This window comes from Amblyraja radiata, chromosome 1 (genome assembly GCF_010909765.2).
Source record: "Amblyraja radiata isolate CabotCenter1 chromosome 1, sAmbRad1.1.pri, whole genome shotgun sequence".
Classification (NCBI taxonomy): domain Eukaryota; kingdom Metazoa; phylum Chordata; class Chondrichthyes; order Rajiformes; family Rajidae; genus Amblyraja; species Amblyraja radiata.
Genome location: NC_045956.1, coordinates 28954633 through 28982013, shown reverse-complemented (window position 1 = coordinate 28982013; position 27381 = coordinate 28954633). Strand labels below are relative to the sequence as shown.

General features: G+C 44.3%; 1 protein-coding gene across 3 annotated transcripts in view; it reads right to left on the bottom strand.

Moving 5' to 3' along the window:
- Positions 1 to 27381, bottom strand: part of sorcs2 (sortilin related VPS10 domain containing receptor 2) — a 776963-nt gene that overhangs the window by 326385 nt on the left and 423197 nt on the right. The window lies entirely within an intron of this gene.

Sequence of the window (27381 nt, the reverse complement as noted above, 5' to 3'; positions counted from 1 at the left end):
CTGAACGGAAACCTCTGGAGACTTTGCGCCCCACCCAAGGTTTCCGTGCGGTTCCCGGAGGTTTTTGTCAGTCTCCCTACCTGCTTCAACTACCTGCAACCTCCGGCAACCACCTGCAACCTCCGGGAACCGCACGGAAACCTTGGGTGGGGCGCAAAGTCTCCAGAGGTTTCCATTCAGGTTTCCTAAGTGGGACAGGGGCATTAGGCAGCAACTCTACCGCTGTGCTGCCCTGAAATCCAACAAAACCAATTCTGCTGTTAAACAAACAAGAGCAGATAAATGTTCCTATTCTTAATTGTTTTGCAAATAAATCATTTGCTTTATGGGCAACCCTTCTTCAGACACTGGATTCGGATTCTTCGGTCTGAAGTAGGGTCTTGACCTGAAATGTCACCCATTCCTTATATCCTGAAATGCTGCCTGTCCCGCTGAGTTACTCCAGCATTTTGTGTCAAATCTTCGGTTGAAACCAGCATCTGCAGTTCCTTCCTACACAACGCGTTGGCCAGCATCAGCGCACGTTGGCCAGCATTGATAAACTGAAGTAAGTGTTGTTTACTGAAAGGACTGCGTGCTTTGATTTTCCAATAAATCTTGGAAAATAAGTCAGTGACCAAACACAAAAGCTCCCGAGGCAGGTAATGTAATAACAACCCTTAGCTTCATCCCTAAGCAATTATCTTTTCTGATGCAATTCTCTGATTCTAATCATACTGAACGAGACACTAACGAATGCGAATTGGTGTAAAAATCTACTCCATTTACACAGTGTATATTGAATTGAAATTGTAAGGTATGCCTGCCACTTCATCAATCATTAGTGTGCCACCACTTTGTGTGCAGTTCTGATCAACATATAACAAAAAGGATATTGCATCTATTGAGATAAGCGACTGAGCGATGGAAGGATTTCACGAAGGGAATGTATATGTAAATTGGAAATTATCTCAGTGGAAATGAATAGGCTGGGGTGTGGTAGGATTACAGATATTAGGATGCTGAAGGGACAAGATGATATGAACCATGACGGGGATCGCTGGTCGGCACGGACCCGGTGTGCCGAAGGGCCTGTTTCCGCGGTGTATCTCTAAACTAAACTAAACTAATGGATTGACATGGTAAAGGAGGCAGGGACTACGTTCTGTAAGTAACCTGGCAGGAAATTCAGACCTAATCTGTGGCAATCATTTTTATCACCTGAAACGCATCACTTTAGTGGAGATTGGATGCAGACAGCAAACAATCATCCCACAAGGAGAGTTAGGATTGTTGAACTTTAAAGGAAACCGCATGTATTCCTTGTAAGAGGATTTCTATTATAATCCGTTTGGCCTGATGTTACCTGACTCACAGGATACAAGAGACTTGAGTTTACAGTTATGCCTTTACTCCACTGTTTGTTGGCCAGAGGGAACAGGATTATCATAAGATCATAAGTGACAGGAGCAGAATTGGGCCATTCGGTCCATCAAGTCTACTCCGCCATTCAATCATGGCTGCTCTACCTCTCCCTCCTAACCCCATTCTCCTGCCTTCTCCCCATAACCTCTGACACCCGTACTAATCAAGAATCTATCTATCTCTCCCTTAAAAATATCCACTGACGTGGCCTCCACAGCCTTCTGTGGCAAAGAATTCCACAGATTCACCACCCTCATTACTCCAACCGCAAGAAACTAAGACCAAGATGATATTGTGGAAAGCAGAGATAGTTATCAGGTAACTACAGCACAATCTTGATCAGTTGGGAAAGTTGGTTATGGAATGGTTAATGGAGTTTGATGCAGATAAATGTGAGGTATTACATTTTGGGAAGTCAACCATGGCAGGATCTTCATAGTGAACAGCAGGATACTGGGGAGAGTTGAGGAGCAGAGGAATCTAGGAGTGCAGGTGCATATTTCCTTGAACGTGGCACCACAGGTAGATGGGGTGACCATTAAAGCTTTCAGCACATTGGCCTTCATGTCAGTATTCAGTATAGAAGTGGAGAGGTTATGTCACAGTTGTACGAGACATTGGTGAAGCCATATTTGGAGAGCAGTGTTCAGTTTTAGTTCAATTAGTTATTGGAAAGATGGTGTTAAGCTGGAAAGGGTGTAGAGAAGTGTTTAAGAAGGAACTGCAGATGCTGGAAAATCGAAGGTACACAAAATTGCTGGAGAAACTCAGCGGGTGCAGCAGCATCTATGGAGCGAAGGAAATAGGCAAAGTTTCGGGCCGAAACCCTTCTTCAGGCTGATAGGGGGTGGCGGTGAGAAGGAAGGAAAAAGGAGGAGGATTCAATGTTCATGCCCGCAGGATGCACTCCCCAAGTGGAATATGAGGTGCTGTTCCTCCAATTTCCGGTGTTGCTCACTCTGGCCATGGAGGAGACCCAGGACAGAGAGGTCGGATGGGGAATGGGAGGGGGAGCCCAACCTCCGCTTAGTCTCACCGATGTAGATCAGCTGACATCTAGAGCAGCGGATGCAATAGATGAGGTTGGAGGAGATACAGGTGAACCTCTGTCGCACCTGGAACGACTGCTTGGGTCCTTGAATGGAGTCAAGGGGGGAGGTAAAGGGACAGGTGTTGCATCTCTTGCGGTTGCAACGGAAAGTGCCAGGGGAGGGGGTGGTACGGGAGGGAAGGTAAGAATTGACAAGGGAGTTACGGAGGGAGCGGTCTTTGCGGAAGGCAGACATGGGGGGGGATGGGAAGATGTGGCGAGTGGTGGGGTCACGTTAGAGGTGGCGAAACTGATAGAGGATTACTTGTTGTATGTGACGGCTGATGGGGTGAAAGGTGAGGACTAGAGGGACTCTGCCCTTGCTGCGAGTGGGGGGATGGGGAGAGAGAGCAGTGTTGCAAGGTATGGAAGAGACCCTGGTGCGAGCCTCATCTATGGTGGAGGAGGGGAACCCCCGTTCCCTGAAGAATTAGGACATTTCAGATGCCCTGGTGTGGAACGCCTCATCCTGGGAGCAGATGCGGCATAGACCGAGGAATTGGGAGTAGGGGATGGAGTCCTTACAGGAAGCAGGATGCGAAGAAGTGTAGTCCAGATAGCTATGGGAGTCAGTGGGTTTATAGTGGATGTCGGTCAGAAGTCTATCACCTGCTAGAGAAGATGTACAAGAATGTTGCTAGGACTCGAGGGCCTGAGCTACAGCGAGAGATTGTGCAGGCTAGGACTTCATTCCTAGGTGCACAGGAGGATGAAGGCCGATCTTATAGAGCTGTATAAGATCATGAGGGGAATAAATAGGGTAGATGCACAGTCTTTTATCCAGAATAGCGGAATCAAGAATCAGAGGTCATAGGTTGATGGGGAAAGATTTAATAAGAACCCTAGAGCATACCTTTTCAGACAGAGGGTGTCAGGTATGTAATGAGCTGCCAGAGGAGGTAGTTGAGGCAGGTGCTATAACAACATTTAAAAAAAACATTTGGACAGGTACATGGATAGGAACACTTTAGAGGGATTTGGACCAAATGCAGGCAGGTAGGACTAATGTAGACGGGGCATGTTAGTTGGCATGGGGAAGTTGAGCCGAGCGGCATGTTTCCATGCTGTATGACTCTGCCATTCTAAACAATCCCATGAATACCCGATACTTCCAAAATCGTTCCTCACATCATCATTGCCAAATGCCCCATCATCAAACTCTCCCTGTGTAGGAAGGAAATGCCGGTGCTGGTTTAAATCGAAGATAGACACAAAATGCAGGAGTAACTGAGCGAGACAGACAGCATCTCTGGAGAGAAGGAATGGGTGACATTCCGGGTTGAGACCCTTCTTCAAACTCTCCACGTTCACTGACCCAGTTTAATCACCTGCACTGTTCTCAAATCTCTATTTTATATTCATCAAAGCCAGCTACAACTTCTGGAGATTTGCTATGCTACCCAGTAGGCAATTTAGTGCATCTAAGATAGACATAAAAAGCTGGAGTAACTCAGTGGGACAGGCAGCATCTCTGGAGAGAAGGCATGGGTGAGGTTTAGGGTCGAGACCCTTAAGAAGGGTCTCGAACCGAAACGTCACCCATGCCTTCTCTCCAGAGATGCTGCCTGTCCCATTGAGTTACTCCAGTTTTTAGTGTCTATCTTCAGTTTAAACAGCATCTGCAGTTCCTTCTGACACAACCTGGTGCATCTGTCAGGCTGGTTTCACGATGAGAAATCCACTTTAAAAACCCGGAGATAAGACAATACTTTTTCTCAAACCTCCCACTCTCAAAATCTCATCCCAGGGCCTTAATTTAAAAGAGATCCCTGGGGTAGTTTAAGAATATGTAGTTTAAGAGTATTGCGATTCAAATGAGCTAACGCACCATATTGGTATACAGTCTAAGATAATTTGGGACGAGGCACACATTTTGAGTGTGATATGCCTGGGAGGATCGATGACTCTAGATCTATGTAAGCAAAATCTTTTCACCTCTAAGTTTTCCTCATCTTCTGTTCAAGTCTTCTACAAAATAATTGCGAAAAACGGATTGCTATAGTTTAGTTTGGAGACACAGCGCGGAAACAGGCCCTTCGGCCCACTGGGTCCGCGCCGACCTGCGATCCCTGCGCATTAACACCATCCTACACACACTAGGGGCAATTTTTACATTTACCAAGCCAATTAACATACAGACCTGCATGTCTTTGGAGTGTGGGAGGGAACCGAAGATCCCAGAGATAACCCACGCAGAACGCACAAACTCCGCACAGACAGCACCTGTAGTCGGGATCGAACCCGGGTCTCCAGGGGCTGCAAGCACTGTAAGGCAGCAACTCTACCGCTGCGCCACTGTGCCGCCCTTAATTGTATGGCTATAATTGTATCAATTCTACTAACTTAATAACCTGCATTGTCAGGATGGATGAAAGTGAATTAGATGGACATTGATCTCATACCATCCAGTCCTGCTGACGCTGAATCATCTCATAATTAATAAAACAGTCTACAACATGCAAGGTTTCTTGTTAGCTTTGCTAAAGTAAGAGAAGGAACTTACTATTTTATATTTCTCGTGCACTTCTCCGGAGAGGTGGTAGAGTGGGATTTAGTTCGACATTCACTTTGATGGAAAGAAGAGAAATCCAGTATCCAGACGCACAATAGGCGGCACGATGGCGCAGCGGTAGAGCCTTGCAGCGCCGGAGACCCGGGTTCAATCCGGACTACGGGTGCATGTCAGTACGGAGTTTGTACAATCTCCCCGTGACCTGCATGGGTTTTCTTCGAGATTTTCGGTTTCCTCCCACGCTCCAAAGACGTGCAGGTTTGTAGGTTAATTGGCTCGGTAAATTTATATACATGTAAAATTGTCCCTAGTGTGTGCAGAGTAGAGGTAATGTGCGGGGATCCGCTGGTCGGTGCAGACTCGGTGGGCCGAAGGGCCTGTTTCCGCGCTGCATCTCCAAACTAAAACTAAACAGTGATAATCAGGGTTAATCCCCCTCCCAGCTCTCCCACAGCCTACTGTCTCCGCCTCTTCCATTCTTTCTCCCCCCCCCCAACATCAGTCTGAAGAATGGTCTCAACCCGAACATCGCCTATTCCTTCGCTCCATAGATGCTGCCTCACCCGCTGAGTTCCTCCAGCATTTTTGTCCACCTATGATAATCAGGGGGTGTGTGGAGAGGCTGCAATAAGGGTCAATGCACAAATATTGATCCCATTATTCTGGTTACAGGTTTAGGTTTAGTATTGTCACATGTGCCGCAGTACAGTTCTGCATGCTATCAAACTAAATCAGATACCACTATACATAAATACATTCAAGTACAACAGGTAGAGTGAAGGGAACACGATACAGAGTGCGGAATACAGTTCTCAGCATTAAAGCGTAGAGGGATTGTATCGGATGATAGTAGGGACCTTCTTTGGGACCAGCACGCCAAGGGTCGCCATTTAAGCAAACAAAAAGACACAAACTGCTGGAGGAACTCAATGGGACAGGCAGCTTCTGTGACTGAATCTTGAATCAGTCTGAAGAAATGCCCTGACCTGAAACATTGTCTGTCAATTCCCTACACAGATGCTGTCTGACCCGTTGAGTTCCTCCAGCACTCCGTGTTTGATTCAAGATTACAGCATCTGTAGCTTCTTATAGACAATAGACAATAGGTGCAGGAGTAGGTCATTCAGCCCTTCAAGCCAGCACCGCCATTCAATGTGATCATGGCTGATCATCCCCAATCAGTATCCAGTTCCTGCCTTCTCCCCATATTCCCTGACTCCGCTATCTTCAAGAGCCCAATCTAGCTCTCTCTTGAAAGTATCCAGAGAGCCGGCTTCCAGGCAGAGAATTCCACGGACTCATAACTCTCTGGGTGAAAAGTTTTTAAGAGCCCTATCTAGCTCTCGCTTGAAAGCATCCAGAGAACCTGCCTCCACCTCTGAGTCTCTGAGGCAGAGGCAGAGTCTCTGAGGCAGAGAATTCCACAGACTCACCACTCTCTGTGAGAAAAAGTGTTTCCTCATCTCCGTTCTAAATGGCTTACTCCTTATTCTTAAACTGAGGCCCCTGGTTCTGGACTCCCCCAACATCGGGAACACGTTTCCTGCCTCTAGCGTGTCCAATCCCTTAATAATATTATATGTTTCAATAAGATCCCCTCTCATCCTTGTGTTAACTTGTGTTATATTGAATTTTCTTTCATCTTTCGAAACATTAAAAAAATCATAATTTCTATGCAATATATGATTGTTTCTAATGTAATATCAAACCAGCCTGTGCCACCTCGCTTGTCACGGGATGATATCACCACACACACCAGAGGCAGGAGATCACCCAGCAAAACCCAGTCATGAGGCTGAAGATGAAGGGGGATAAGCGCCAAAAAACCGGAGTAACACAGCGGGTCAGACTGCATCGCTGGAGGGAAGGAATTGGTGACGTTTCAGGTCAAGACCCTTCGTCACCTATGCCTTCTCTCCAGAGATGTTGTCTGACCCACTGAGTTACTCCAGCTTTTTGTGTCTATCTTCGGTTTAAACCAGCATCTGTTGTTCCTTTATACCCAGAATCTAAAGCACATTGCCTTATTTGAGGAGCACATTTACTTGCTTCTCACTGTCCTATTAGTACATAGCTTCAATGGGCTTCAATTCTCTGCTGCCATGTATTCTTAGTAGATATCTTCATTCATGCTGCTTCTTTCACTTGCTGTAGTAAACTCCAAACAGCTTGGTGTTCATCTGCCATTTCAAGGTATCACTCTTTCCGTTACAATGCAAGATTTGGGATTTATTTCTTTTAGTTTGGAGATACAGCGCGGAAACAGGCCCTCCGGCGCACCAAGTCCGCGCCGACCAGTGAACCCCGCACATTAACACTATCTTACACACACTCGGGGCAATTGTTTACACATACGCCAAGCCAATTGACCTACATACCTGTACGTCTTCGGAGTGTGGAAGGAAACCGAAGATCTCAGAGAAAGCCCACACGGTCACGGGGAGAACGTACAAACTCCGTGTAGACAGCACCCCTAGTCAGGATCGAACCCGGGTCTCTGGCGCTGTAAGGCCACAACTCTACCGCTGCGCCACCGGGCAGCCCCTGAATTGTCAATGTGTTTGATTTTCTTTGCCTCAAGGTTTCCATGCTTGACAGGATATTTTGGGATAATCAAGTGTAAAGATTTCACTGCTTTAGAGGGTGCAAGCTTTCATGTCTACACCAGATTCACTGCCAAGGACCAACAGTGTTTACCGTTGTTTACAGGGAGAGCAGGGCAATGCATTTCCAGCCCACTTAGGGTTTCACCAGCAAAACAAACCAAATTGCTCTTCCTCAAGAATATATTGTCAACAAATTCCTGATACTGGCCAGATATTTAAGCCCTTTCATTGCGCCTCGGAGTACGTCACAATAAACTAAACCATAAACTGTATCTATAAAAAGGTGTGAATGTCTATTATAATCATACTATACACATATTGAAAGGCATAGATAGAGTGGATGTGGAAAGGATGTTTCCACTGGTGGGAGAGTCTAGGACCAGAGGTCATAGCCTCAGAATTAAAGGGCACTCTTTTAGAAAAGAGGTGAGGAGCAACTTCTTTAGTCAGAGGGTAGTTCATCTGTGGAACTCATTGCCACAGAGGGCTGTGGAGGCCAAGTCAGTTGACATTTTTAAGGCAGAGATAGACAAATTCTTGATTAGAATGGTTTATGGGGAGAAGGCAGGTAAATGGGATTACGAGGCAGAGATCAGCCATGATTGAATGGCGGAGTGGACTCGACGGGCTGAATGGCTTAATTCGACCCCTATAACTTGTAAACTTGTGTGAGCATGTGCATAAAACTCATTTTACTCATGTTTGAATGTGACTGTACGCATTGCTGTATAGTCCTTTCCATCAGAAAACTGGAATGCTGTGATCTATTTTCGCACCAGAGTAATTTCTGTGGGGTCATTCGTAGACATAATTATGTCATCAACGCGCACGATATTCATAACTTATTTTTAACAACCGGGTTTAATACAATAACTTGCAAAGTCCGACCAATGCTTTTCCCCTCACTGCCACGTTAGCAGAACATTCCATGGGAAGTCACAAACTGAAACTGGAATCAATGTGTTCCTGAGGACCTCACTGTGCCTGCCAGCATGCGAGTGCCTGCTGCAGCCTTTCATCGGAGATATCATGTAATAAGTGTAAGAGTAGAATAGTGGAGATAGACACAAAAACTTGGAGTAGCTCAGCGGGACACGCAGCAATTCTGGAGAGAAGGAATGGGTGACTGAAGAAGGTGTTGACCCGAAACGTCACCCATTCCTTCTCTCCAGAGATGCTACCTGTCCCGCTGAGTTGCTCCAGCATTTTGTGTCTATCTTCGGTTTAAACCAGTATCTGCAGTTCCTTCCTACACAAAGGAAGGTGGAGTCTTGGTAGCCACACAATGTGTAAGGACATGCACCTTCTTGAATGAATGAATGAATGAATGAATGAATGAATGAATGAATGAATGAATGAATGAATGAATGAATGAATGAATGAATGAACGAATGAATGAATGAATGAATCTCTTTATTGTCATTGCACATGGTACAACGAAATTTAAAAGTCAATCCAACGGTGCGATTCACAAGAACAATTTGAAATATATAAGATAAGGTAAAAATATATACATATAAAAAAATTACAGATAATTTTTGCCACTAATTTGCCATTATGAGGTATTCGGTGTTGTACAGTTATATACAGTTATATAGTAGTGCAAATGGTTAAGTACATTCAGGATGTTTTTAAGGTGCTTGTGAGTAAGAACCATTCAGTTGAATGTAAGTGTTATTTCTTATTTTGCATTGTTAAGTTCACGTATGGCTATGGGGTAGAAGCTGTCTCTGAGTCTGTTTGTGCGAGTTTTGAAAGACCTGTACCGTCTGCCAGAGGGCAGCAGGTGGAACAGGTTGTGTCCAGGGTGGGAAGGGTCCTTCAGGATGTTGGCTGCCCTGCCAAGGCAGCGAGAGCTGAAGATGTCCTTCAGGGAGGGCAGTGGGCAGCCAGTGATTTGTTGTGCGGTGTTGATGACCCTTTGACCCATGCTCCTTCTTCCTCCAACCTCAATCTCAACAGAGGAGCAACGTTTCAAGGAGATGCATGGGGCATGTTTGATTTACACAAGAGGTGGTGGAGGCAGATACAATAGTGGTGATTAAGAGACTTTTAGAAGACACAGTTTCAAGGTGAAGGAGGAAAGATTTAATAGGAATCTGAGGGGTAACCTTTTCACATAAAGGGTGGTGGGTGTATGGAACAAGCTGCCAGAGGAGGTAGTTAAGGCTGGGATTATCCCAACGTTAAAGAAACACTTGGGACAGCCACATGGATAGGACAAGTTTGGAGGTATATGGACCAAGTGCAGGCAGGTTGGACTAGTGTAGCTGGCCGGTGTGGGCAAGTTGGGCCGAAGGGTATGTTTCCATTCTGTATCACTCTATGACTCTAGGTAGGCATGAGGATATGGGGGGGGGGGGGGGGGATGCAGGTAGATGAGATTAGATTATCTTGGTTTTATGTTTAGCACAGACATTGTGGACGAAAAGGGCCGTTCCAGTGCAGTACTTTTCCATGTTCTATGTTCTAATTCTCCTTGTCTCCAACTAATGTAGTTTGCTGCATCTGCAATGGAGAATGCACCTGAAGCTCTGAGACACCTCTAATGATCTTCAAACTGCAATGACACAGCAAGTGAGATTAGTAATTAAACTGGTCAATTTATCATGCACTGTAATTTGGTGGGGGGTGTGAAGAAATCATCCCTGTAGGAATTTCTTAAAGGCAAACTATCCAGATTTTGCCATTTCTGGGCAGCTACCCGAATGAATATTACTACGAACTACAGACTTCATTTATTGTACTATTAAGACATGAAATTTAATTTCCAGGCACCCAAGATGGCCAATAAATCATATAATTCCACTGCCAGAAACTCTTCAGTGTGGCGTGTCGCTCCTGTTGTCGCCCCTAACTCATTCATTTTATCCTCCTCCTCCTGTGAGAATACAGGTATCTTTCCTACTCCTTCCCTTAATGGTATTAAAGACAACATCCTCACTGTTCCTTCTGTCGCTGCCTTTTTGGCGGCTCCGTCTGCCGCTTCATTTCCCCTTGCTTCTAATGAGTTCCCCTTTTGGTGTCCCGCCACATGGACCACCGCTATCCTTTCTGGCAAATGTAATGCTTCCAGCGCCTTCTCAATTAATTGCTCATGTGCCAACTCCTTTCCTCTTGCTGTAATCATCCCCCTTTCTTTCCATATTCTCCCAAACGTGTGCACTACTCCAAATGCATATTTGGAGTCGGTGTACACCGTTCCTTCCTTCCCCTCCAACAATTCTAACGCCCGTATTAAGGCATACCATTCACATGACTGAGCCGACCAACTACCTGGCAACCTGCCCGCCTCCACTCCTTCAAATCCTTCTCCTCCTATTATGGCATACCCACTATATCTTTTTCCATTTATACAGCGGGAAGAACCGTCTATAAACCACCTTTCTCCCTCTACCAGAGGCTGCTCCTCCAAATCCTCCCTGCTCTTGGTCTGTAGTTCTATAACTTCGCTACAGTAGTGTTCTGGTCTCTGCCCTTCCTGCTCGTCGTCCGCCGAGTATAAAAACTGGGAAGGGTTTACATTCTTATCGGTCAGAATGGTCAAATCGTCTTTTTCCATAAGTATCACTTCGTACTTTAGGATCCTGGAGTCAGTCAACCACCGGTTGGACTTCTGAGTTAGTATTGTCCGGACCGTGTGGGGAGTGGATACTACCAGGTCACCTCCAAATGTCAATTTTCTACTTTCTTCCACTAATATTGCTGTTGCTGCGACCGCTTGAATACATACAGGCCACCCTCGTGATACCGGATCCAAGAGTTTAGAAAGGAATGCGACTGGCTGTCGCTTCCCTCCTCTCTTTTGTGTCAGTACCCCCAACGCAATTCCATTCTCCGCATTAACAAAGAGATGGAATGGTTGAGCAATGGACGGGAGGGTCAGTACCGATGCGGTGATCAGGCTATTCTTTATTTCTCCAAATCTCTGTTCGTCCTCAGAATCCCATTGTACTTTATCAGTCTCCTCACACAATTTATCATACAAGAACTTGACTTGTCGGGTGTAATTGTCTATCCATAATCTACAGTATCCAATTAACCCCAGAAACTTCCTGATTTCTTTTTTGTTCCTTGGCATCGGCAGCCTGGTGATCCCAGCTATTCTTTCGGGGTTTATTCTCCTTTTCCCGTCACTAATCAGGTGTCCTAGATATTTAACCTCCTGTTCTACAAATTGTAGTTTATTTTTGGACACTCTCAATCCCTTTTCCCCTAAAAAGTTTAAGAGGGTTATGGTTGCATCCCTTACTGGCTCTTCTTCTCCGCCTGAGAGTAACAAATCATCCACGTACTGCAATAATTGTGTCCCATAGGTCCTGGGAACATCCTCTAATACTTGTTCTAATATTTGCCCGAACAGGTTCGGGGATTCAGTAAATCCCTGAGGGAGCACAGTCCATCGATACTGTTGCTTCCTCAGTGTGTCTGGGTTTTCCCACTCGAATGCAAAGAGGTCTCTACTTTCCTCAGCCAGGGGGCAGCTCCAAAAGGCGTCTTTCAGATCTACCACACTGAACCACCTATGGTTAGGGGGTATACGTCCCATTATGGTATAAGGATTTGGGACTACCGGGTGTCGAGCCCTAACTACCCTATTCAATTCTCTTAGGTCCTGGACCAGTCGGAACGTTCCGTCAGTCTTTCTTACAGGGAGTATTGGCGTGTTGTAGGGGGACATACAACTCTCCAATACTCCATCCTTCAGTAAGTTTTCTATAATTGGCTGCAGCCCTTTCCTTCCTTCCATTGAAATCGGATACTGTCTTACTTGTACTACTTCACTTCCTTCTCGCAAGGCTATCCTCAGAGGTGGTATTCGTAGCCCTCCCCTATTTCCCTCTCTTGCCCACACCTGTGAGACTATTCTTTCTTCATCTTCGGTTGTCAATTTATATAGTTGTACTATAATCTGTCCACCTACGGGAGCTGTGCCCATTCCTAATTGAACTTGTAAGTCCCTTCCCATCAGATTTATTCCTGCCTGGGGCACCAGGATTAAGTCTTCCATGGCCTCTTGATTTTCATATCTTACCATTACTCCTTCTATCTCGGGAGCTGTCATTACCTTTCCCCCTACTCCAGAGATTTTGACTTGCTTTTCCCCTAATCCCATTCCCTCCGGTATCCTGGTTACATTTGATCTTTCCGCCCCTGAGTCCACCATAAATACCGTGTCTTCTCCTTGGGGACCTAATTTTAAGTTTACCAAGGGTTCCCGTGTATTTCCTACACACCCCAAGGAGGGGAACCCCTGACCCCCCTATTCCTCCATCAGTGTGTACGATTGTACTTCATGCCTTATCTTTGGACATTCTCTTTTAAAGTGTCCTTCTTTGTGACAATGATAACACCGGGATGCGCCATCCCCCTGATCCTTGTTCTTTATTTCCCGGGGGACCCCAACCTTGGTCCCTCCATTCACCCCTTCCTCTTTCTCTTCTTTGAAAGTTTGGGGTCCCTGGTTCTCGCCCCCCCCCCCTCACGGGAGGAGCAGATGCCCTGACCACGGGGGTTCTTTGGGTTGGGTTCCAATGCCACTTATTTCTCAATCCGACAACTCTTCCGATGTCTCAATAAGCCAGACGCACACCTCACCCCCCCCCCCCCCCCCCCTCACCCCATCTGTGCAACATCCGCCCCAATGGACTATCAGGCGGAATGTGCGGCTCTTCACCAGTTTGAGCCTTTTTCCCCGGGCCCTTACTTTGCCCGTTCCGGTTACCCATCCCTGTCAGACCTTTTCCCGTCCAACAGAACCCAATCGCCCGAGTAATACTTAATAGTCAATATTCTTACCCGAGTCCTGTGCACAGAAATTGCTCGATTGATTGATCCCTTTCACCGGATTCCCTCTTGTTTCCAGAGTCTCTTGTCCGAATATCACTCGCTCAAATCGCTGACGGCAAGCAAGGAGATCAGAGACTGCTGAAATCAGCAGGGTGCACCTTCCCTTCCTTTCGTGCCTCCGTCAAGCGGCCGGAGTGGCGATCGCGGACGAGCCCCCAACTTGGGAGATATATTGTTTGTGAGCACAAACAATATATCTCACACTATCTTGATTCAATTTCTAGATACCTACCTTTACTACAGTAGTGAGCATATTGACTGGTTGCATCACGGCCTGGTCCGGCAACTTGAACGGCCAGGAGCGAAGAAGACTGCAGAAAGTTGTGACCACTGCCCAGTCCATCACGGGTTCTGACCTCCCCACCATCGAAGGGATTTACCGGAGTCGCTGCCTCAAAAAGGCAGTTAACATCATCAGAGACCCACACCACCCTGGCCACACACTAATTTCACCCCTGCCATTGGGAAGAAGGTACAGGAGCCTGAAAACTGTAACGTCCAGGTTCAGGAACAGCTTCTTCCCTACACTACACCTGTAAAACACTACAACCTCAAATAAGCTCTGAACTACATATTATTGTTATTATTGCATTATTGCACTATTATTGTTTGTTTTTTATGTGTATGTATGCGTGTGCGCGTGTATATATATAGCACAATTTTAAAAATATATATATACATAAATATATATATATATGTATGTGTGTGTGATAATGTATATATGTTTACAGTGTACTATGTTTACATATTCTGTTGTGCTGCAGCAAGTAAGAATTTCATTGTTCATCTGGGACATATGACAATAAAACACTCTTGACTCTTGAAAATGGCAAACAATCTATGAACAAAACTGACCTGTTAAAACAGAATGCGTAAATAAATAAAAGAAAGGAAAAGCCTCTACTGGGTTAGTTCCTGGAGTGAGTGGTATTTACCTGCTTTAGTGGGATTTCTGCCACCTTTATAGCAAGAGATTCATATTTATACCCAGATTTGATTTGTCAGTTGTGTGAGACAAGAGTTTGCTTACATGTTATTTTTTTTATTCTCAGCCGTTTTCAGAAGCATCTCCAACCAGCGCGATTGCATAATGAAGCAAACAAGATAAGTTCACAGAATTTGAGAACATACAGCACCTTTCACGTTTAAACCACTGAAGTTATTTGAAGTACGATTACATAATAAATGTGTCTTAACATCAAAATACAGAAAACATACCCAAAAAAAACTAGTTACGTAAATGTGGCACAGCCTAGTTCGCACCATTGAAGTACACAAAAATATCTGCAAAATCTAGATCATGGAATAACTGTGTCGGAAGGAACTTCAGATACTGGTTTAAACCGAAGATAGACACTAAATGCTGGAGTAAGAGGCAGCATCTCCGGAGAGAAGGAATGGGTGACACTTCGGGTCGAGAAACCTTCTTCGGACTGAAAGTCAAGGGAGAGGGAGACAAGAGAGGTGCGAAAACACAGATCAAGGAAATGTAGAGTTGTAGACTTTAGGAGAGCTCCCCCTCCCCTCACCCCACTCACCATCAACAACATCACAGTCACATCTGTGGAGTCTTTTAAGTACCTGGGAACCATCATCTCCAAGGACATTAAATGGGGGGCCACCATCGACTCCACAGTCAAAAAGGCACAACAGAGGATGTACTTCCTGCAACAACTGAGGAAGCACAATCTGCCACAGGCAATGATAGTCCAATTCTATACGGCCATCGTAGAGGCTGTTCTCACCTTCTCCATCATGGTCTGGTTTGGCTCAGCCACCAAGTACGACATCCGGAGGCTGCAGCGAATCTTTCGATCAGCTAAGAAGGTTATTGGATGCAACCTTCCCTCCATTGACGAACTGTACACTGCAAGGGCCATGGAGCGAGCGTGTAAGATCTTCTCTGATCTCTCTCACCCTGGCCACAGACCCTTTGAATCACTTCCCTCTGGAAGGCGACTCCGGACTGTCAAAGCTGCCGCAGCCAGACATAAAAACAGCTTTTTTTCCACGAATGGAAGCTATACTCAATAACCAAAAATCTGTAGCCTCCTTTTGCCCTGGTATTTTATTTAATTCACATGTTTAATCGATAATGTTTTATTATTAATGTTTAATATTTTATGTGTCATTCCCTACTGTCACTATGTCATGTTGTCACTTGCGGGCGGAGCACCAAGGCAAATTCCTTGTATATTAATATACTTGGCCAATAAACGTATTCATTCATTCATTCATTCATTGCAGATTAGTTCTTAGAAATCCTGGTGTAATGGTACTTAGAAAAAGGACATACTGTTCTTGATGAGTGTCTGAACAAGCATCCTAATACTGAAAAACTAATAGCTTATATTTATAACACCCTACTAAATAACGAGGTACCACCGACCGAACTACATAGATACAAATGGGAAATTGAAATAGGTCATCCTATCACGAAAGATATGTGGGACGAAAGTTTACAACAAATACATCAATGTTCATTAAATGCCAGACATATTTTAATACAATTCAAGGTCTTACATAGACTACACTTCTCTAAAATAAAACTAAATAGAATCTTCCCACAAATCTCTCCTATTTGTGATAAATGTCTACATTTAGAGGCTAATTTAACACATACTTTTGCAAACTGTATAAAACTTAAACATTTCTGGACAGATATTTTTGAAATAACTTCAAAAGTTATTAATACAAAACTGGACCCAGACACAAAATTAATAATACTTGGAATATCAGAACAAAGCTTAACACTCACAACAAACCAAAGAAACTTCCTCAATTACAGTATAATAACCGGAAAAAAATTAATATTAAAATTTTGGAAAGGCCCTACAACCCCCACAATCAAAATGTGGATTACGGAAATGTCGGAGACCCTATACTTAGAAAGAATTAGACTTGTCTTAATGGACAAACAAGATCTTTTCCATAAAATTTGGGCTCCATTCATTAACTATCTGAAGGGATAGACTGGCACAGCACGAGGACCCAGCTGAAACTTGAACTCAGGAACAGATGAAAAACTATACTCTATACTTTATAACCTACGAACCTATCTCCATTGATGTATCACAGGTAACCCATTCCACCTCCCTTGTTTTTCTGTTGTGTTTTTTTTTGCTTTCTTTTTTATTTGTAACTTTCTACCCTCTCTTTTTCTCGCTTTCTATAAAAAATAAAAATACTAGAAGCAGAAGTAATTGATAATGGAAAATTTTAATAATGTATGACTGATGTATATGAAAAGTTTTTTTTTCTACTATAATATGTAACTACATTGTATAATATGTCTACTTCTAATAAATAAATAAAAAATAAAAAAAAATTTTAAAAAAGAAAAAGGACATACTGTTCAAACTGGTCCAACATAGTGGTAAATGGATCATGCACTGCGGGGCAGCACAGTGACGGAGCTGGTAGAGCTGTTACCTCACAGCACCAGAGATCCAGATCAAGGGGTCACAGTTTAAGGATAGGGGGAAGTCTTTTAGGACCGAGATGAGAAAAACTTTTTTCACACAGAGAGTGGTGAATCTCTGGAATTCTCTGCCACAGAAGGTAGTTGAGGCCAATTCATTGGTTATATTTAAGAGGGAGTTAGATGTGGCCCTTGTGGCTAAGGGGATCAGGGGGTATGGAGAGAAGGCAGGTACAGGATACTGAGTTGGATGATCAGCCATGATCATATTGAAGGGCGGTGCAGGCTCGAAGGGCCGAATGGCCTACTCCTGCACCTATTTTCTATGTTTCTATCCAGGTTCAATCCTGATCTCGGGTGCTGTCTGTGGGGCGTTTGTTCGTTCTCCTTTTTATCGGTTTTGAGTCGGAAAGAGATGTCAGGTGAGGAACAATGGAAAGGGCAGGGATACATTGTGGCTGCAATCAATCCCCGGGGGAGGTTACAAAGGTAGGTGAAGTCATGGGCCTGTCCCACTTACGCGATCTAGGATGACGGGAGATTTGATGATGTGATTTTGTGAATCCCCTTGTAAATTGTAATGCCTTAGCCTGATTCTGCAGAGCTCTAAGGTATCCCATCCGAGAGAAGTCAGCATATTATTCACGCTTGATTTGCGCTTGTAGCCATTACATACAAAGCGGGCTGCTCGGCGTTGTACTTTCTCCAGGGTGATCTTCTTGTTGGTGTTGAAAGGATCCCGTATGGTTCCACAATACTCCAATTTGGGCCTGACCAAAGGCATGTGGGCATTCTCTTTGACGGATGTACTACATGCGTGAAAAATTATTTTGAGTTGGACGAGAGTTCTATTTGCTTTGTTGGACACCTTTCCTCAGGTTGACCAGTGTGTCATGGAGGGGGTAGGCTATATAGTCCAAGATGCTCCACAGTTTGGGGAGCATCCTCCCCTCCAAGACCACCATCCATGAATCCAACTCCGCCCCCAGGATGGAGCCAGCCTTCCTGATGAGTTTGTTAATCCTGTTGGTGTCTGCAGCCTTCGCCCAGCTGCCCCAGCACACGGCAGCAAAGAAGATGGCACTGGCTACCACCGATTGATAGAACATCTGCAGCATCTTACTGGAGCCTTCTCAAAAAGTAGAGCTGGCTCTGTCCCTTCTTGTACAGGGGCCTCAGCGTTCCTGGACCAGTCCAGTTTACTGTCCACGTACACTCCCAGGTATTTGTACTCCTTGGCAAACTGCACATCCACACCATTGATGGAAACAGGAGACAGGGGACAGGGGTGTTCCTCTCCTCCTATAGTCCACCACTAACTCCTTATGCCCGCTGTCCCACTTAGGAAACCTGAACGGAAACCTCTGGAGACTTTGCGCCCCACCCAAGGTTTCCGTGCGGTTCCCGGAGGTTTTTGTCAGTCTCCCTACCTGCTTCCACTACCTGCAACCTCTGGCAACCACCTGCAACCTCCGGGAACCGCACGGAAGCCTTGGGTGGGGCGCAAAGTCTCCAGAGGTTTCAGTTCAGGTTTCCTAAGTGGGACAGGGGCATTAGTCTCGTTGGTGTTGAGCTGCAGGTGATTCAGCCCACACCACAAAACAAAGTTGTTGACTACACCTCCGTATTCAGCTTCCCTCCCCTCACTGATGCAGCCCACAATATGTAGAACAGAGCATTCAATAATCCAATCTTAAAATAACAAAGGACTGCTTTCATTATCCCAAGTCACACATGGTATTGATTAACACATAAATGACCCAGTGCCAAAGCAATGGCTGGTGTTATCATGAAAGACATGTTCAGAGTATTGCTCGTAAGAATTTTTATTCCCTTCCCTTTTTTCTCTAATCGAAAAAAAGCTGTTAATCATTAGCACTGTTAATTTTATTTCCGCCTTATGAAAAATACCAAAAATCTCTTACGTTAGCAGTTTCTTAAAAATGTGTTTTTCTTTTAATTTATCAGTCATTTAAAGATAGTGGAGTCAGGAGATATGGGGAGAAGGGGAGAAGGCAGGAACGGGGTACAGATTGGCTATGATCAGCCATGATCACATTGAATGGCGGTGCTGGCTCGAAGGGCCGAACGGCCTACTCCTGACCAATTGTCTATTGTCTATTGAGATGAGTACGGGGGCTTGATAATATTGACAGATATGTCTCATAATTTCTGGTCACACTAATATCTGTGTCAGCAGTCACTAACCCAGGCCCATTTTCAGTCTGAAGAAGGGTCTCGACCTGAAACGTTACCCATTCCTTCTCTCCGGAGATGGCTGCCTGTCCTACTGAATTACTCCAGCATTTTGTGTGTATCTTCCATTCTTAGTAAAGTCGGAAGTGTACTGTACCAAGGTTTCAACACAGCTCCCACAATAATTCTAATTTGCACATAAAATGATGATTTTTTTCTGTCAAATTCTACCAAGGTATCTTAAGTGAAATGAAACATTCAAGTTAAAAGTAAGGTAGTGCTATAAGAAATACATAGGCAGTCTAAGCTGAGTGCACAGAAAATTGACTGGATGGTGAATTTAATCAGACAACATTTGGCGAAAGGCTAAAGTTTATGTTGAAGTGAACATGGCAACTATGGGTGTTTCATACATGTATAAAAAATAGGACATTTTGTCCAGCTCTCAAAAGGAATTTCAATATCCTCACTAATGTCTTTTGTTTTGCAGTCTTCATTGTTTTTATTGTCTTGCAGGATTTATGTGTGATTTATGTATAATTTATCATCTTGTGTGTGTATGAGTCTGTGCGTGTGATTCTGCTGCAAGCATCATTTTCAGTATACTTTTACCACACAGAACTGTGCACGTGACAATAACTTGACTTCACTATTTCAGTTTAGATTCTGGAAGATCATGTCATCAACAAATGTGTTTTCATGTATAAATAAGGATCAGTGAGACTAATATCAGCAGACAGTAGGTAAAGCCAAATTATTACATTGCAAATAACTCTTTGGTATATTCAATGGCAATATTTCCCAAAATAAAAAGCAATGACTTCTAGATAGACACAAAATGCTGGAGTAACTCAGCGGGACAGGCAGCATCTCTGGAGAGAAGGAATGGGTGACGTTTTCGGTCGAGACCATTCCTTCTCTCCAGAGATGCTGCCTGTCCCGCTGAGTTACTCTAACATTTTGTGTCTCCCTTCGGTTTAAACCAGCATCTGCAGTTCCTTCCCACAGCATGGAGTTTTATTCTGCTTTCAATATCCCTCCCCAAAATCTTTAAGATAGACATCTCGTGCTAAATCAAGATTCAAGATTCAAGAGAGTTTATTGTCATGTGCCCCAGATAGGACAATGAAATTCCTGCTTTGCTTCAGCACAACAGAATATGGTAGGCATGAATAGGCATCATAACCACTCATACCATTATCTTCAGCATTGCCAGTAACACTAAGCCCTAGTTTGCATACGTCTGGCTTGCAGCTGGTTGCTCAAAGCCCATATGTCAAAAGCGAGGTGCAATATAAAATCAGCACGGACCAACAGAGGAAATTAACCCTCTCCGTGCTCTGAATGATAAAATGTCAATTTTCTCCCAATTTCTTTACAAAATATTATGATACCAAAATTAAAACGCAGCCTCAAACATCCTGAAATGGTTTGCTGTCCTTTTTCATTAAAATAATTTTTCAACAGCTTAGAATGTGAGGCCAGAAAGTATATTAGCCACAACATTCAGTCTGCTAATAGGAGAATTACGTTAATTAGCAAATGATCCAAGTGAACAAGACACAGGAAAACATAGAATGTGAGATAAATATATACAGCTCACTGAGCCCACTGCCATCTGAGATCAGATAGCATCTGACCTGCCCTGGGTTCCGTCCTAATGCTTTAATCTCCTGAAGGAAGGTTAAACGATAAACACCTCTGATATATATCCTTAATCTTAATATTAACAGACAACCTAACCTTGCAGTCTACATAACTTAACTCTGATCAATTGGATTCCACAGAGCACGTCGGACAGCAACAGTTTATGCTCCCCTCAATATTTGATCCCATTCTCAACGGGCAATAAAATAATCGTATATAGACACAAAAAGCTGGAGTAACTTAGCGGGACAGGCAGCATCTCTGGAGAGAAGGAATGTTTTATTTATTTTTTCAAAATAGTCTTTATTCAGGTGATAAATATATACAATACATGAACCGTGCAAAGAATTAATCCGACATTTTCGGAGGCTACACAAATTGTTCAATAGTCTACATACATTGCTCAAATTTCATGAATTTGTCCCCCACCCTTGCCATTCATGTGGCCCACTGGCGTGGAATCCCTTCCCTTATTTTGAGGGGCGTCTCCACCACACCCTGCCCCCCATGTCCAGCAGCAGAAGGGCCCTAGACTGTGGTCCTCCCCCACCGAGCCTCTCTGGAGAGAAGGAATGGGTGACGTTTTGGGTCAAGACCCTTCTTTAGGCTGGTTAGGGATAAGGGAAAGGAGAGATATAGACGGTGATGTAGAGAGATAAAGAACAATGAATGAAAGATATGCAAAAAAAGTAATGGATAAAGGAAACAAGGCATAGTTAGCTGTTTGTTAAAACGAGAAGCTGGTGCGACTTGGGTGGGGGAGGGGTGGAGAGAGAGGGAATGCTGGGGCTACCTGAAGTTAGAAAAATCAATATTCATACCACTGGGCTGTGAGCTGCCCAAGCGATATATGAGATGCTGTTCCTCCAATTTGCGTTTAGCCTCACTCTGACAATGGAGGAGACCGAGGAAAGAAAGGTCTGTGTGGGAATGGGAAGGAGAATTAAAGTGTCCAGCAACCGGGAGATCAGGTAGGTACTCCAGCTTTTTGTGTCTATCTTCGGTTTAAACCAGCATCTGTGGATCTTTCCAACATAAGAATTGTATACATGTCCACTGATTAGCACAGTGGGTCTTATTCAGAAATTTGGTTTCCGTGTGGACTAGCCAAGAAGCAGGTTACAAACCAGGGATCTATTCCACTCACTGCCATCGACTGGCAATATTGGACCGCGAAATATGGCCGAGCGGTAAGACTAAACTTTTATCCTGGGAGCTGGCAACAGCATTCAGTCTCTCTGCAGGTCACTAACTAATTGGCAAGGAAGGGATTTGGGCATGACACAAACTGGTCAACGGCAGCCACAGCCGGTAAGGATTAGTGGATATGTGATGGTGCGGAATGCAATGAAACTGCAACAGCAAAAGAAGCAGCTGACGCAAACATTACATCTCCTCTCGATTCTGTTGAACGTTGACACAGCAAAGATACGAACTGAAGATTATAAAGGTGGAATGAGTGGCAATCAATTGCCAACAGCTTTGTTCTGGCCCCAGTCGGCAGGCCTTTGATCAAAATAATTTGCTATTACTGAATTGAAAATTGTACAGGTGGAGTGCGCAGATAAATTCTCAACCTGTCCTCAAAGTGGCTGTGCAATGGCAGCTCCAATTTGTAAAGTTACTTTTGATCAAAGGCCTGCCGACTGGGGCCAGAACAAAGCTGTTGGCAATTGACACTGATCATTATCCTCCAAAATGGTGGCAAAAGAAATCAGTCAATTCTGTGAAAAGAAACGGTGCAGGTGTCTTCTGTAGAAAGGTAACTAGAGAGGTTTCTGTAATCCAAGATAAAACTATTTCTGCAGGCTGATATAATATTTGCTGATAGAATAGCTCCATTCATAAAAGGACATCTCGAATAAATGGAATATATTGCATGGTGTGGCCTTACGCAGATTTCCCCTCAATATTATTTCCATTTGGTACCAACAACATACTGTAGGTGAAGGTATTTACCAAAGGCTCCCCTCTATTCATTCGCACCAATTATTTGGCGGCTTTTACAATTAAAAAAGGCTTTAAACCAATAATGAATGATGCGAAGAGGATGTTTCCACTAGTGGGAGAGTCTAGGACTAGAGGTCATAGCCTCAGAATAAAAGGATGTTCCTTTAGGAAGGAGATGAGGGTGGTGAATCTGTGGAATTCATTGCCACAGAAGGCTGTGGAGGCCAAGTCAATGGATATAATGGAAGAAGAAACTGCAGATGCTGGTTTAAACCGAAGATGGACACAAAAAGCTGGAGTAACTCAGCGGGGCAGGCAGTATCTCTGGAGAGAAGGAATGGGTGACGTTTCAGGTCGAGACCCTTCTTCAGACTGGTTAGGGATAGAGAGGAGGTGAACTTCTTCAAAGTAGACATACCTCGAGGAACTTCTTCAAGAGGATTTGACACAGTTCTCCTCTCTATCCCTAACCAGTCTGAAAAAGGGTTTCGACCCGAAACATCATCCATTCCTTCTCTCCAGAGATGCTGCCTGTCCCGCTGAGTTACTCCAGCTTTTTGTGTCTATCTTAGATTCTTGATTAGTACGGGTGTCGGGGTTATGGGGAGAAGGCAGGAGAATGGGGTTAGGAGAGAGAGATAGATCAACCATGATTGAATGGCGGAGTAGACATGACGGGCCGAATGGCCTAATTCTGATCCTGTTACTTATGACCTTATGACCCTATGAACATGTGGAACCATCACACTACATGAAGTGCAGCCTAGACTGACACCACCTGAACTCCCACGTGGTCTGCAGTGAAATCACCTGAGCATTTTTTTTTCTCTGGAAGTTCTGACCACGATGGTAGTGGTGGTGTACCAAAGCCTCAAACTCCAGGAAAGTTAATTTGTAATATCCCAAATCAAAATTAGCACCTGCAGTTGGAAATCGGAAATAGCTACTTTATTCAAATACCATAAATTGTTAGAAGTATGAACTGATAAATGTGAAAATGTGAAATGCAATACTACAGTAAAATAACATTTGCAATTTACCTAATGGATTTATAAGACTTTCCAAGGACATATTATTTTCCCACTATTGACAGCTTAGATCAGAATGGACAACAGGTTTCATCGCAAATCCTAAAGGACAGCTGGCGAAATTACCAAAATACTGTTAAAGAGGCCAAAAGATATTACCTGTCTAATATAATAGTGGCTAAGCGTCACGACCCACGCGTATTATTCAAAACTATTGATTCTGTTTTAAATGCCCCACAGCCTGTTTGCTTGGAAGCATTGTCCGAATTGTGCAATGACTTCCTGCACTTCTTTATCAATAAGGTCGTTTCTATAAGGGCTCTCATCTCAGCTCCTGCCTCTGACCCCTCTGCTCCGGCCCCATGCCTGGTGGCATTTGAAAAGTTTGTGCCTCTGACATTGTCGGGTCTAGAGGATGTGGTTAGGCATATTAAGCCGTCGGGTTCCCCCTGTGATGCTGTCCCTCCAATTCTTTTTAAAGAGGTTTTCCCGAGTATAGGGCAGTCGGTTCTCGCCATTATAAACAGTAGCTTGTGTTCTGGGGTTGTCCCCATAAATTTTAAACATGCTGTAGTGCAACCACTACTTAAGAAACCAGGCCTGGATCAAACTGATCTGGCCAATTTTAGGCCGATCTCCAAGTTGCCTTTTATCTCTAAGATCATGGAGAAGGTAGTTTATGCGCAGCTGAAACTCTTCCTGGATGAGCACAATATTCGGGAGGTTTTCCAGTCTGGATTCAAGGCTATGCATAGCACAGAGTCGGCTCTGCTAAGGGTCTTCAACGACATCCTCCTGGCAAACGACTCAGGTAATTATGTGGTTCTTGTCTTGCTGGACCTATCTGCCGCCTTCGATACAGTGGACCATGGAATTTTAATTTCCAGACTACAGCACCAAGTGGGCATTTGTGGCAGTGCCCTGGGATGGTTCAGGTCCTATCTGGCAGACAGAACCATGCGTGTAAGCCTTGCTGGCTTTGAATCCTCCTCCACTCCCTTGGTATATGGGGTTCCACAGGGCTCAATTTTAGGGCCCCTGCTCTTCTCCTTATACCTACTTCCTCTGGGCTCAATTTTAAGAAGGCATGGCATCTCCTTTCACTTTTATGCAGATGATAGCCAGTTATATATGCCACTCAGAAAAGAAGAAGACTATTCTCTAAAATCACTTCTGTCTTGTCTTGAGGACATTAAGTCCTGGATGGCCTTAAACTTTCTGGGACTTAATGAAGAGAAGACAGAGGTGATTTTGTTTGGCCCCAATGGCTGCCGTGAACCTCCCTTTGTTGACTTGGGTCCACTGGCATTGTCTGTAAAGCCAACCGTCTTGAACCTGGGTTTTAGGATGGACGGTGATTTTAAACTAGACAAACAAATAGGCGCGGTGGTTAAGTCCAGCTTCTTTCACCTAAGGAAGCTGGCAAAGGTGAAGCCCATTCTCGAGCGGGAGCATTTTGAAACAGTAATCCATGCCTTTATTACATCTAGGCTGGATTACTGTAACGCACTCTACTCTGGAGTCGCACGAGCTTCATTGGCTCGTCTCCAGCTTGTTCAAAATGCTGCCGCTCGCCTTTTGACTGGAACTCGAAAGAGGGAGCACATTACGCCAATTTTGGCCTCCCTACACTGGCTCCCAGTGCACTTTCGAGTTCATTTCAAAATTCTTTTATTTGTTTTTAAATCGTTGAATGGGCTCGCCCCGCCTTACCTCTCTGAGCTGCTCCACCTATATGCTCCTGCCCGGTGCCTCAGGTCAGCTGATCAGCTGCTCCTTGAGGTACCAAGGTCTAAGCGGAAGCTCAGAGGGGATAGAGCCTTTTCTGTTGCTGCTCCGGCACTCTGGAACACCTTGCCGCTGCACATCAGACAGGCCCCCTCACTGTCCATCTTCAAATCCTCCCTAAAAACACATTTTTATTCTTTGGCTTTCGACACTGGCTGAGGCATTGCTCCTGTTTTTAGTGCTTTTAGTGTCTTTTAATTTTTAGTGTGTTTTTTATAGTCCTTCGTTTTACGGTTTTTAATGGTTTTTAATTGTTTGTAATAGCTTTTTGTTCATGAGTTCTCATGTACAGCACTTTGTGGCAACTGTAGTTGTTTAAAGTGCTTTATAAATAAAGTTATTATTATTATTATTATAATAGACAATAGACAATTGGTGCAGAGGTACAAGAGGTGGTCATAATGTGCTATTACTGATACCACATAGTGTACTGAGGTAAGATAAGGGTTGAGCAGATTGGTTTGTATCAAGAAGCTGTGGAAACATAGAAACATAGAAAATACAATAGGTGCAGCAGGAGGCTATTCGGCCCTTCGAGCCTGCACCACCATTCAATGTGATCATGGCTGATCATCCCTGATCAGTACCCCGTTCCTGCCTTCTTCCCATATCCCCTGATTCCGCTATCTTTAAGAGCCATAAACATCATGTGATAGGAGTAGAATTAGGCCATTCGGCCCATCAAGTCTACTCCGCCATTCAATCATGGTTGATCTATCTACCCCTCCTAACCCCATTCTCCTGCCTTCTCCCCATTACCTCCCCAGTTTATATATGGCAAACAGAATCAATAAAGGCTTGATGCGTTCAGGCTGTTGCTTTATAACTTGAGCTTTTCGCATATTTCAGTTCTGTAGTTGGAATTTCTTTCCGCCCACTTCCATTTAGAGTAAGTAAATGGGATTTTTCTTCATATAATCCACTGAATATTTTTAAAACGCATTGTTGTTGTGCACATCAACATGGCATTTATGCTGAACGGAGGTTAGCTGCCTGTAGCTGTCTGTAAGAGCTGTCAGCAAAATAACTTTCGCTGTCAGTATTGTTTGACTGCCTTGTACAATAGCAAATTAAGAGTACATTTTGAGAGGCACACGTTGATTGAAGGATAAGACGGCTGTTAAGCCCTTCAATAAAGCAACCTGTCCTCAATTATAGTCCAGTGCATTGTCTATCTTCAGCTATTGTGATGGGGTCAAGGAAAGAGCGTTCACGTCGCGACCCTGCTTCCACCACCACCCACAGGAAGCACAAGAAGCGACAAGACAGACACCATTGTGTGCAGATGCCGAGATGTGTGTTCAGCTCTGGCTGAACAACTTCTAATCTTGTGTGTGGACTCGGTAAGAAGAAAAAGTTATTCTGATTCAAGTAAGAGGTTGTTCTAAAATTACGCTACATTTTATTCCAGCATGCCGTCCCTGTATTATAACTGCCCGACATGTGGACATCCCTGCATACAAGCCAGCTCCCATAATATTATTACATTTAAAATGAGTGGCACGGTGGAGCTGCGGTAGAGTTGCTGCCTTACAGTGCCAGAGACACCGGTTCGATCCTGAGTACGGGTGCTGTCTGTCTCTCCCCTTCACCTGCATGCGTTTTCTTTGGGATCTCTGGTTTCAGGCCACACTCCAAAGACGTACAGGTTTGTAGGTTAATTGATTTGGTATGAATGTAAATTGTCCCTAGTGTGTGTAGGATCGTGTTAATGTGTGGGAATCGCAGACTCGGTGGGCCGAAGGGCCTGTTTCCGCACTGTATCTCTAAACTAAACTGTCTCTCTCCCTCTGTCTCACAGTCTCTCTGTCACTGTCTCTCGTCTGTCTCTCTGTCTGTCTCTATATGTCTCTGTCTCTCTCTCTCTCTCTGTCTCTCTCTTTCTATCT